This window comes from Electrophorus electricus, chromosome 20 (assembly GCF_041902795.1).
Source record: "Electrophorus electricus isolate QZ-2024a chromosome 20, ASM4190279v1, whole genome shotgun sequence".
Taxonomy (NCBI): domain Eukaryota; kingdom Metazoa; phylum Chordata; class Actinopteri; order Gymnotiformes; family Gymnotidae; genus Electrophorus; species Electrophorus electricus.
In genome coordinates, this window is record NC_137516.1 from 19,219,552 (window position 1) to 19,232,500 (window position 12,949).

Consider the following 12,949-nt stretch of genomic DNA (forward strand, 5'->3'; position numbering starts at 1 on the left):
GGAGAAAGAGGGAGATCAGAGAGCGTGAGATGCTCACAGAGGATATGAGATGTTCTCAGAGAGCATGAGATGTTCACAGAGCGCGTGAGCTGTTTACAGAGAACATGAAATGTTCACAGAGAGCATGAGATGTTCACAGAGGATGTGAGATGCTCACAAATGACGTGAGATGTTCACAGAGTGCGTGAGCTGTTCACAGAGAGCATGAGATGTTCACAGAGGATGTGAGATGCTCTCAAATGATGTGAGATGTTCACAGAGCGCGTGAGCTGTTCACAGAGAACGTGAGATGTTCATAGAGAGCATGAGATGTTCACAGAAGATGCAAGTTGCTCACAGAGGATGTGAGATGTTCACAGAGGACGTGAGATGTTCATAGAGAGCGTGACATGTTTGCACAAGAGCAGGAACACACTCTGCTTAAACACTCTCTAGCTCTCATTAACCAATGACAGCTCACGACGGCCGTGCTGTGACTGCTCGGGGACTTTGAGGAGTGTTTGAGTAGGCCGTGAGGCAAGGCGCCCGGCGTGACGAGCCGTGTTGTTCTGTATCCTGTAGTTTGCCGTATGCTGTCTGCACACACAAGGCCTCAGACAGCATACGGGAGATGACACGGGCTGAAGCCAGCGGCAACGACTGCAGCGAGCGGTGCGGGAACGCACTCCTGGAGGCCCCGGCTCTCGGACGGCCCCATGAGCTGCAGATCCCGCAGCAGCCGGGAAGCCAAATGCGATGTGACGACCGGGGAGAGCGGTGTCTCCTCACATAATGCCCACACGTCAGCGTCACTCCACATATTCCCTCTCAGCGTCAAAACTCTGCAAGGGATTCGGGTGTTTGAGGTGTCGGAGCTGACCGGGATTGGAACTGATGGTCAAATACTTTTACTTTTTTGGAGAATCTGAGCTTAAGAGACATAGTAATACGTCATGCAGTAATGTAACAGCAGAGTGGAGCAGTACTACACAACCACCAGCTCGGAGACGCTCAGAACTTGCAGCCTTACCCAAACCGTGCTGAACCTGCCGTAAAAGACTTTGCTGTCGGTTCAATAATTTATGGTTAGATGAGTTTATGGTCTTGTCTGGGCAAGATGCTAAATGTGAAGGGCTGAATAATGAGGTTTTGGAGGCGGGTCCCCACGTTACCCTGGGTATTGTCGCTGCCTGTTTGTCAACTGGCTCCTGCTCCAGGTCATGGCTGGCATTTGCTTGTGTGTCCCCTAATTGCCGAGTTGCACACAGACGGATGAGTGTTGATGCCTGATGAGGGGAAGGCTGGGAGCACTAATAACGCGCTGATGGTGTCGGAGGAACAGAGAGCACATCAGGGCCACACGCCTACACATGGCCCTTACGGAACACATCACGGGAACACCAGCCGCGAGAAGTCCATCAGCACTAGGATGCTGTTCGGAGTGGAAGAGCACCTCACGCTCTCAGGACGTCTACAGGGACCTAGGCCGCTCGGTTTCATCATAGAGCGGTTAGAAATCAAAGGAGTTAAAAACTGTTGATTTGTCAGTGATCTGTCACAGTAGGTTTGAGCCTTTGCGTTTGAGCAGAGATGCTGTAAGTACTATAACCTCGTCTGTAATCTCATGAGAGGGAATCAGGAAATGAGGGATTAGGTGATGTCACATGGCCACAGTGCACCAACAAAGCTAATGTTCAGGATCTTAACACCACTCTGTCATTTCCCAACTAATGGAGCAGCAAATACGATAACAAGCTCTTCTAGATTTGTAGGCCATCTCTGGGAATTATCACATTTACAAGCACTGTCTAAATTAAACAAACCATTGGTTTTATGTAAGGGAGTTATTGTGCCATAGTCCCACAGAATCTCACAGGAGCTGCGTGGTGATTGGCTGACGGATATTCTGTCTCCCTCCTCCGTATTTCTTCTGACAAATCCCCCCCCACCCCCCCAGGTGCAGACTGGACAACAACACACAAGAAACAAAGACTCATTTCCTCAAACCCCCCCCCCCCACACACACACCCCTTGAGCCGAGCATGACACTGTCTGGACCTGGACTTTATTTAAACACGAAAGTACACTGAGTGCATACAGGGAAAAACATTCTGTCACCTGTTTTACTGATGCTTTTTTTGTATTTTTGTTGTTAATTTTAAGTTGTAATGCTTTGTCAATATTGTTCTAATAACAGTTGTGTGTGTGTGTATGTGTGTATGCGTGTGTGTATGTATGTATGTGTGTGTGTATGTATGTGTGTTTGTGTATATATGTGTGTATGTATCTGTGTGTGTATGCATGTATGTGTGTGTATATATGTGTGTTTGTGTGTGTATATATGTGTGTATGTATCTGTGTGTGTGTCTGTGTGTGTATGCATGTGTGTGTATGTGTGTGTGTATATATGTGTGTATGTATCTGTGTGTGTGTCTGTATGCATGTGTGTGTATGTGTGTGTGTGTATATATGTGTGTTTGTGTGTGTGTATATATGTGTGTATGTATCTGTGTGCGTGTGTGTGTGTGTGTGTGTGTGTGTGTGTGTGTGTGTTTTGGGGGGAGTGTCTGCCATTTTTAGATGCTCTCTGTTTTCCCACTTCATGCTGTTTGATCATGTTGCTCTGCTTCAGTGCAAGACGGCGATACCCCCCTCCTCCCAGAATCCAGTGCACGCAGACGTGTGTTTCACGTCTGTTTTCACGCGGGGCTGCAGACCTTGGCGGTCGCTGTGAGCTCTGGGTGTCTTCAGGTCGGGGCTCAGATGAGCACGAGGATCCGTTAATGTCATTTGAGCGGAGGGAGGCGCTGTGCGGATGCAGCTGGCTGGCCTTCCTTTAATGTAGCGCGTGTCTAAAGTGGCCTATTACATCAGACAGGTGGCAGCGCGAGGGGGGCGACCGCGAGAAAGCGACAAAAGAGTAAATGAGTCACACTGGAATCTACCACGCAGCCTTAAACCTTCCTCTGTTCCGCTCGGTTTGACTCGCCGGTAACGGGCTATCGGTAACGGGCGTATTCTTGCTCCTTTATCCCGCATTTGCCCTTTTCGTTTTTGTACCGTACCTCTGCCTCGTTTCTTATCGTGCTCAGCTGGTGGAACAGCGGCGTGTTTATTAATGCGTGACGGAGACCGACCCTCTGACAAAAGCTCCGTACGAAGGAAAAATACACATCTCACTTAGCAGCTCTCAGACACACAGCATTAAGTGGCCGAAATGAATAGCCGCGCAAAGACGTGCACGTGACAGAAATAAGGAGGCGTGCAGTTTGTGTCGGCCGTCCTCCCGTTCCACCGGGCACGAGACACAAAGGTAATAATTAAGACCGAGTGATGGGTTGAGATGATGTCTGTGTTATTAGAGCCGACGACGCTTCCAAACGGGAGCTCGCTCCATTATTGCTCTGCCTTGCAATATCTGGACACTGGAGAGTCTAAATCACGCGGTGCGAATGAAATGGTGACACGCGCGACACTTTTCTTTTGAGCGCGGGCAAGTTTTGATTTCCTTGCTTTACTCCCTGTGGCTCTCGAGCCGAGGTATTGGGGTGGGGGGTGTTGTGATGGTGGGGACATGGCCCAGGTGAGAGCAGTGCTAATGCATACAAACCAAAGGCGGAAATACATTCAGGTATTAACACACCACCGCAGAATCATTAAAAAAGAAATCCAATTTTTTTTTAACGCCTGTGGAAATACTAGTGAAATGCCAACGCCTGAAAACGAGTAAGCTATATTCACACTGAACTAAACCCGAATGAACTGTTATCATGAAATGAAGTCAGAGGAGACAATTTGCAGCCCCACAAGCCTCTCAGGCCTCCGTACCTCAACGCTTAAACCTAGCGCGAGCCTAGCCAACGCCACGCGGTGTTATCTGATAGAGTCCGGGGAGAGCGTGAAACGGCGTAAATCGAATGAGGGCGCGCTCCAAATGGAGCGCGAGAGAAGGTTTGTGTTGGAGCCCTGTCATCAAAGCACTCTTCTCCACGTGCACACCAGTCCATTTACAGGACTGTTAAGAGACTGAGACCTAAAATTTGATTTTGAATAGTGAAGGGACCGCGTGCACGGATGGGCCTTTTCCTCCTCCGCACAAACGGAGGTCATTAACAAAACAACAGAGTGCTACTGTTTAGTCTCGAGGCCATAAGCATAGCAGCCCCTCACCCCACGGCCCTGCGCTCGCGCGCGTCCACGGGCGGAGCGCCGAGGGAAGGACTCGCCACTACATTTCACGTATATTCGGAAAGCCTTTAAGAGAAAAAGCACAGTTAGGTGTTAAGAGCTGAAAACCGTCCCTTCCTCACGAGTCCCGTCTGTTCGGAGCGGGAATAAGATGCAGTTCCAGCTGCTCCCAGCAGGTGGATTTCGGAGTCCAGCTCGGTGCACAGCATCACGCCACGCTACAGCAGCCTAAAAGTATTCCCCCAGAGCTTAAGTATTAGAAACAGACAAATACATGCAAATGTACTACAATCTCCATCTACAAATACTTTCACAGCAATTACAACGACCATTTTAGCGTTCGAATTTACAGACATAATCTCAGTGAAATATTTGACTATGTGGTGAAACTCAGATGAATATCGTCATTATTTTATTTTTTCATGGGCCTTCGCTGGAGCGCCAGTGTTGTTTATAATATTTTAATTTACAAAGAGCAACAGTATAATTCCGGTCGTAAATAGTGTGATACACTACAGATATGTCATATATAATTTACAAGAAGAAAACAAACCGTTCATTAAACAGAAGCGTGCACAAATCTCCAGAATTCGGCCCCCGCGCAACATTGTGGGAGACTTACCTAATTTTGAAGTTCGTGCACTGTTCTCTCGAGCAGTTAACGTATTTAATTGTGTTGTGGACTTCATTTCCCATAGTGTCCTCAATGGTGAGACTAGAAGATAATTCATTCCGTGTGCACAAAACAGCACAGGAATCCCCCTGGGAGCGCGAGAGAAGGGGGGTTGGGGTCTGGCGCGAGCAGGGAAGTGGAGACGGAGAGCATGTCAGTCAGTGAGCGAGCTGCGCTGAGCGGCAGTACTGCACCTCCGACACTGCTCGCGCTCGTACGTCCACCTCCCATCCAGCTACGTGTCTCGTCTTTGCTTGGCGACTCCACGCGGCTTTCCCCTTCATCGATACATGCGCCTGATACGACTCTCAGCACACGACTAGGGAAAATCCGCCTCGCACCACGACCGTCTCAGAGCCACGGCGAGGCGCGGCTGCTTTGCCTCGAGTGCTTCTCCGTTCTCTCCGGTGCTTTCGCGAGCCTGTCACGGGGAAAAAAGTTTCGGTTGTGGAGCTAAAAGGACCTCTAGGACCATCAAAGGGATTGTTTTAAACAACGTAAGTTCTCCCGATGCACTGACAAATAGTTTGTGATCTGCCCCTGATTCCGTGGGATTGTTTGTGATCTAATCTTGATTCAAAGGGAACTTGCTCTCGCCTAATGTTCATGTGTCTGCGGGGAAATCTCGTTTAATCCGACCGTCTGATGAGTGAGCGAGTTTTGCACCCACGCTAGTGTGCTCGCTCCTTGTCCCAGGATATTCGCAGTCCTGCTGTCGCTGTTTCTAACAGGGTTCAGTGTTAAGTTTTACGTTTATTGTAATTTATTACGCGTTAATTCGTCTGTCGTATCGATCTCTCTCTTATCGGATATGTTTTCTTCTGCGTAATGGCTTGATAATGACAACGATTTAAGCGCCTGAGTTTCTGAACCCAGTGCCGGGTGTGACAGTTTCTGAACTCTTAAAATATTAGGAAACAATGCGACAACTGTCACGAGGTCCAGACTTGGAGTTTCTCTCTCTCGGATGCCCGGCGCAGCAACTGCCAAAATTGGTCAAAAGAACTCTCTCTCTTACTGTTGTTTGTGCTGACCCAAAGCGTTGGTTCCGAGCGGCACAAAAATGTGCTGTCGCCTACAGCACGAACACGTCGCCTCCCTGGCCACGAGCCGCCCGCGCAGGACTTTAATTATATGAAGTATTTTTCCCCGTGGGAAGGTAGAGGCGTCCGGGCCTGCGCGAGCACACAGTAACCAAGCAAGAAAGTCATTTACGTCAGAACAATATTCACATTAGCGCATTATTTGACAAACCGTGCAAACCCGGGGGAATATGCCTGCTGAGAGACGTGCGCTAATGAGAGGGCTAAAGTTATGGACGCCGGATCCGGAAAGTTTGTTTCTGTAGTGCTCATGATGAATCGTGCGTCTGCGACCACACATGAATGGATAATACGGTGTCTCGTAATGTTTCGTAGGCTTACTTAAAAAAAATAAAATAAATAAAAAATAAAAACAGTGGCACGCTTTGATTTGAAAACAAGTTGCATGGTTTTTGCCTTACGTCCCCTCGCGGCTTTTTAAACAAATTTGCGCGAGGTAGTGGAGGTGAAAAGTGCTCCCCGGGTCATGATTTTACTACTCCATTTATAGTCTTCTCGGTAATCAGGCCAGGAAATAAGACACACCAGGCCGGCGTTTCAAATCATTAATATTCTGAGTTAAAACCTCCGTCTACCGGCCCACATACTCACGCGGGCTTAACGGCGCCGGGGGTTTGTTCCTTTAACCTCTTCGCAAAGCAGAAAATTCCTGAGTTTGGATCACGCGTATTCCAGTGCGAAGGCAGCACTTAAACACAGGCTGCACGAAAAACGCCGCGAGAGGACCTTCAGTGGGCCGCGAGGAAACACCTGTTTATATGGATCACTACAATTTACATCCGGCTCCCCGCGAGAGCGTGCACGCTGGAGGTTTTCCGTCTTGCTGATAAATTGTTGAAAGAATTTGTCAGGGCGTAGCGTCCCCGTAAATCCCTTAAATTCACGGAGGCCAAAAGCTTTCTACACTCATATGCAACGTTTCTGCTTTTTGTAATGTTTGCCTTTATATTTGTAGATGTGTAGCGAGTGCTAATTTATTTTAATATAGCAGCGTTTTTTTCTGCAGTAAGGCTTAGGCACAACATTCAAAACGGAACTTAAAAACAAACAAGCAAGCAAAAAAAAAACAACCCAGGCTAAATTAAAATAAAAAACAATTACTCTGCAATGAAGTTTTTTTTTAAAATGCCAGTAATGGTAGTGATTCGATGCTGTGAAGTTTCGGGGATTTTATGATGAAGACAAAATTATTTAACCGTTTTTTCACGTGCTGCTGCGCCCATTCCAGCCCGTGCATGCACTTGAAGAAGTCGTATATTAATGACGTCGCAACACTTTTGATATTAACGGGTTTGGAATTCATTATAATTATTATTTTATTTATTTTTTTTTAAGAAACGCATTTTTTCGATCCATTCAATTTACATTGCCCTTGTTGGAGTAAAACTAACCTTTATATACCCTTTTTGATATTAACAGATTACTATATTATTAATAAATAGATGTGTTATTATAACACTAATAAAATTAAATATGTAAGTCGAGCCTGTATAAACAATTTTATTCGTGGTTGCTACGATACGTCTTGGTTATTTACATTATGTGACAGTAATATTCGCGTAACTTCCTTCGCAGATTTTTTTTTCTTCATATAATTTTTGTTTGTATTGCGGTTCATAAATCTTAATAATCGGACTTGAAATGTTTATAGACCGTGCAAGCGCGTGGCTCGGTATTCAAACGATCCCGCATGTTCTGATGTGTTTAATCCCAGATAAATTGAATAATGAAATTACAACACTCGGAGGTTGCTGTGTCTTCGAAGACAAATGAGGTTATTGACACTCACGCCAAAAAGAGTGCAGGCCAGTGTTGAACTGTGTGATAAATATTGAAATATTAACTTTGGGTAGGAGAATACCGCATAATTACTGTTTTAATTATTGTTTATTGTGTGAAGTCAATGCGTCATTAATTGTAATTCAATTAACAGACGCACAAACTCCATACAAACTCCTTGTCCTTTCTCACCTACACGTTCTGAATCGGTGCAGCGTAACTTCAGATGGTTGTTTTAAAGAATATTTGTCAACTGCCAGTGAAAATAAAAGTGTCACACAGTCGTGTTTTATAACTGGACATTTTTTCCCTCTACGACCTCCTCACATACAGCTCTAAAACAGCCGTGTTCTTATTTCATCTCATAAATCTGCTCCTAATTCGCCTTTTGTTTCTCATTATTCCCCCACCGCTGCGCTTTCTTCGGCCTGTCTTGGATGGAAGCGACTGGGGAGAGGCAGCGAAAAGACAGTCGGGAGTAGAAAAAAGTAACAGATGATTTATTCGTTCGCGTTTCGATTTGCAGCCGCGGTTCTTCTTTTCTCTCCTGTCAGCTTGTGTTGGTCTACATTGATCGCTCAGCAAAGTGAGAGGTGGACTAAAATTAATGTCGATTCCAGTGGCCGGATCAATAGCCAGAGTTATTTTAATCCGGATTTGTGCGCTGCGCGGAATTAAAAATCGGAGACCGAGCAAGCGGAATCAAACACTTGCATTCTTGTTAACAATTAGGTGAAGGACCGTGTCGCGCGTCGGCAACACAGGCGCAGCGAGGGGAAACGAGGCCCCAGCCGCGCGCTTCTAGCGTGGAGCTCGTGGTGCGAACCTTTCATAGACCTGCTGTTCCTGGACTGAGTGACTAAGACAAATCCACTCGTCACCGCATGCCGTAGGTAAATTAACAGCAGATTTCTCACACGCGCCGGCTTCATTAGGCTACCCTTCGACAGGGGCTGGGTTTGGAATATATTAAAAGAAGATTTCAGTGGCGTTTATGCACCCGGCACGCTTATGTTTATGTTTTCACGTGCTAATAAACCCTTAAGTGGGGTCTAATTCGCCGTATACAGATGGCCGCGTGGCGCGGTAATTGAAATCAGTTTCCTTCGAATCATAATAGCGCTGGAGTCGCGCGTGCCACGTCTCTGTGAGGGTTCGTGTGAAACAGGCTACACGCGCGTGCTGGGACCGTCAGGTGCTGGCTGCGTGGAACACTAATCACATCCAAGCTTTTGTTTAATAAAGATGCACTCTGTCGTTGCTGAACACCGTGTCATTCCTCTGTTAGATTCTGGAGCGCGCAGACACGCCTCTCCGTGTGGCTTTTATTAAGTTTCGAGGCGGAACATTTCAGATTTTATGGTAGATATAATACTTTTGTTTGTAGATATAATACTTTTGTTTGTTATAACAAGCGTTTCCACCGCAGTTCTGCCTTTGAGGGGAAAAAAACCCACTTTAAGTCCTGCCACTTTAAAAAAAGAAAATCCTTTATTAAAAAATGAATTGTATTATTTTACATTGAATTTGCTGTTTTTCTCTGATCTAGTATAGCACTATAATTCGTTTTCAAGAATTAAGCTGTTGTGATTTTTTAAAGTTGTAACGTAAGTTTTTCGACGAAACAGCGTTGGTTAAATGATTCTGCCAATATTAAGACGACATGATTGAAGTGATTTGCTCCTCATTAGTCCCGCGTTTCTCCCCGTTATTACGACAGGCAAATCGGCAACAGTTTATTTCTACAGCTTTCCTACACAGCGGCGACCCAAAGTGCTTCACATCAGATGTAGAAGAACTGGACGCAAAAGCGTCCCCGTGCACGGTCTGGACTGAAGCGCGGGTATTTTTAGAGATTTCCTTATGTGGGTTTATTTTATTACTTTATTACTATGTGTAAGTGCACGCTGATTTTTTAAATATATTTTAAAAATATATTTTAAAAGCATGTTGTGAATAAATGTGTAATTTAATTTTCAGAATGATGGATTTATGTATGGTTTTCATAAAAACACTTAAATTAGCATTTGTAGTCAAAGATCGGGTTCGGTTTTCAGCAGCCAAGCGGCCAGAAGCAGTTTCTTGAATAACTGTCACGAGAGCATGTTGCTTTCCTCCGCGCAATCCGCCGATGATCTAAACGTGAGTTTCAGTGCTGTAGAATAGGTTAAGTTAATTTCGCGAGCTCTCCCCGAAGGCATTAGCAGTGCATTTGCGCGAGATCGATCAGAGGCAGATATCTATCAACTTCTTCTCGTGCTGCCTATTACCCTTCTCTTACAGAGCCGCAGCAGGTCTGGAACCAGTCTGTCTCGCCCATGGACACATTTGCAAATGTCACTTACTCAGTTACACAGTTGATCATTACGGGCCTACTTACGCCCGTAGCCTGCATTTAAATGCACGTGTGTGTAAAGCTGAGCCAGTGGAAGCGGGCGGAGAACGAGGGGCCTCATCTTGTGGTTGCGATAACGACTAATGAAATAATACCGGGGACACGGAACGTCCCAGACGGATTCTAACAAGAATTACCCGCCCGTGCGGGTGCTTGAATTTTTCTGGCCAACAAGTTGTCGGTGGAAAACTCCGAGTCTCTCTCGTTTCGCACAGTTACTATTGTTGCGTAGACTCTGGATCTGCCAGAGTGATCAGCAGACTGAATCACCGTGAAATCTCTCTGTGTGTGTGTGTGTGTGTGTGTGTGTGTGTGTGTGTGTGTGTGTGTGCAGCAGTGGCCAGAGGTAGGGGCTGGGGGCTTCTTTGTAGTCCAGTGCTGGCTGAAGCACAGAGGAGCCAGACACCTTGCAAATAATCTGGGCTTAGTGAGGAATTAGGTGGCTCAGGTGGGCGGGATGGAGCAAACAGCCGGTCACGCGCTGAGATGAATGGCCCGGGCAGGACAGGAAACTTTGAAAATCATTTTGTTCACAATGAATCAATGTTGCCCAGAGAGCCCATCACAAAGCTTTATTTGAAAAGCAAATCCTCGCGCGCTCCGATCCTCATGTCAGCTTCGCTTTGTGGCTTGCTGAGTAAAACGTGCACATTCTGTGGGAGAAAAATGTCAAAACTTTAGTGACGGGCCCCGCTCGTGCTTATGCAGACGGTAAGGATCTAATATAGCAGTGATTGATTACGGCTAGTTATTGCCGCCTTTTATTGTGTCGCACACTGGGGGGATTTATTTGTTGATAGTGAACTGAAGTGGTTCGGTACCGCGTGCACATCCAGTATTGATCTCGTTTGCTGAATCTCCAAGTGTCATATCTTTCGCCGCGTGCTCACGTCGGCATTAAATCGTGCTCTTTTTTTAAATCTCTCCTGCAGCTGAGGCACATTATTGCGTTGTCCCGTTTTAGATTTCACACCGCGGAATGTCTGACTCGAATTCAGCAAAATATATGAGCTGTGTGCTCGTGAGTGGCAGGTTCACGCGACGGTGAATGACTGTATTTTCAATAGTATCGACTGCGCCTTGTCCTTCGGCCGAGCACTCTTCTCACGGAATACCGAGTGAGCTGTCAGCGGGCTTGAGAGCGGCGCTCTGACCGGTACTCGCGACACGCAGTTTATCCCGCTCGCGGAGCTCAGTGCAAATATTTGAAGCTGCTCTTCTAGTGACAGGATGAAGGGCGCGTGCTGGAGGAGCTTGTTTGTGACAGCCATTTCAAGTGGCAGTTCGAGGACGGTGTGAGGATAAACACAAGTTTACCCCGCGCGCTGATTAAAACCGGAGGGCTGCTTAGCCGGGCTACTCGAGGCAATCTGTGTTGTTTTCGAGAGCAAACTAGCTCGCTTTGAAATCTGCTCCACATTCAGTCCTACACTAGTGTCATTCCCTGCCACATGTCTCGAGAGCACTCTATTTCGGTTGGCACGCATAGCCTATAACGCGCAGAGCACCATACTCTACGCGCGCGGTGCAAACGCTCGCGAGCAGGTTCAGCTGTTGTGTCCTGGTGGCACTGGTGCATGATCACTGTTCATTGCCGCGCGCAGCTAATGGGCCTTATCCAAATCTGTGGTGTTGGCTAATATTGTCTAGTAATTGGTGTGAAATCTTTTAGTCATGCGCGCTTCGGACAGTTGCTTGTTGAGTCTTTTCATTCTGGGTTAGTGCGTGTGTTTTCGGGGGTATTGAATGACAGTGTCTGCCCTGTCCTGTAATAAAATGTAAAAGTGGCGCTTTCACGGTTGTCAACAAACTCTAAATATACTGACAAACATGTAGCAGAACTGGCAAGCGTGGGTTATGTGACACTGCTCGCCCAAACTTTTACATTTGAAGTCTTAACACTGGCATGCAGTCAGACCTGACAGACGTTTGTTTTGTATTAAATTGGATTTATCTGCCCCTCTCCATAACACGCCGACAAATCTCTGACATCCTCACGGTTATTTCGGCTCTCAGCTGGTTTTCTGCTTCTGCCATCAGTGACTCTGTGAGAAATGAATCGTTTATCAGTAGCACTGACAGTGCAGTATCACAACACCCCATTTACACGAGATACTGCAGAGACATCTGCCCTTCACAAGACTAATGTGCGCTCAGTTTTGAACAATTTACTTAAAATCCTGCGTTTCTCTGACCTGTCCTGGACCTAGTCAGCAGAGAATCTGGTTATCTGGATTGACTTGTATGTAAATATGTGAACATTTGTTTATTGATTAGTAATATATGTTTACTGGACTTATTAAAATGTTTATTGAAGGAGAATTTGTAATGATGCGGAATTCAGATTGCTCTGAAATTGCTGAAATTGTTTTTTGTGTATATAAATTTAGGAAAGAATGAAACAGAGTGGGGAGACATCTCTGTCTCTCTCTCCCTCTCTATCCCTCTCTATCTCTCTCTCCCTCCATCTTTATCTCTCCTCTATCTCTCTCTCTTACTCTCCCTCTCTCTTTATCCATCTTCCTCTCTCTCTTTCTCTCTTTCTCATTCTCTCTCACTCTCTCACTCTCTCTCTCTCTTTCTCATTCCCTCTCGCTCTCTCACTCTCTCTCTCCCTCTCGCTCTCTCACTCTCTCTCTCTCTCTCTCTCTCTCTCTCTCTCTCTCTCTCTCTCTCTCTCTCTTTCTCTTTCTCTATCTGTCGCGTCTCTGGCGTGTCAGTATGTGTCAGGCTGAGTCACCACTCCCTCTGGTTGTTCTGGGACACTGGTTTCTCAGTGTGTGAGTGTGTGTGAGTGTGTGTGTGTGTGTGTGTGTGTGTGTGTGGCCGGGG

At 46.3% G+C, this 12,949-nt stretch overlaps 1 protein-coding gene across 6 annotated transcripts in view; it reads left to right on the forward strand.

The window, feature by feature from the left end:
* Positions 1 to 5,002: 5,002 nt before the first annotated feature.
* The window catches only part of rnf220a (ring finger protein 220a), a 140,891-nt gene continuing 132,944 nt past the window's right edge, over positions 5,003 to 12,949 (forward strand). For 2 of the 6 annotated variants that reach the window (XM_035536275.2, XM_035536276.2), the window contains exon 1: positions 5,010 to 5,337. The gene's annotated coding sequence lies outside the window, so the exon portion shown is untranslated. Of the gene's footprint in view, positions 5,338 to 12,949 lie in introns of all 6 variants that reach the window. The other 4 variants (XM_035536277.2, XM_035536278.2, XM_081703271.1 and 1 more) reach the window with 3 other exon arrangements.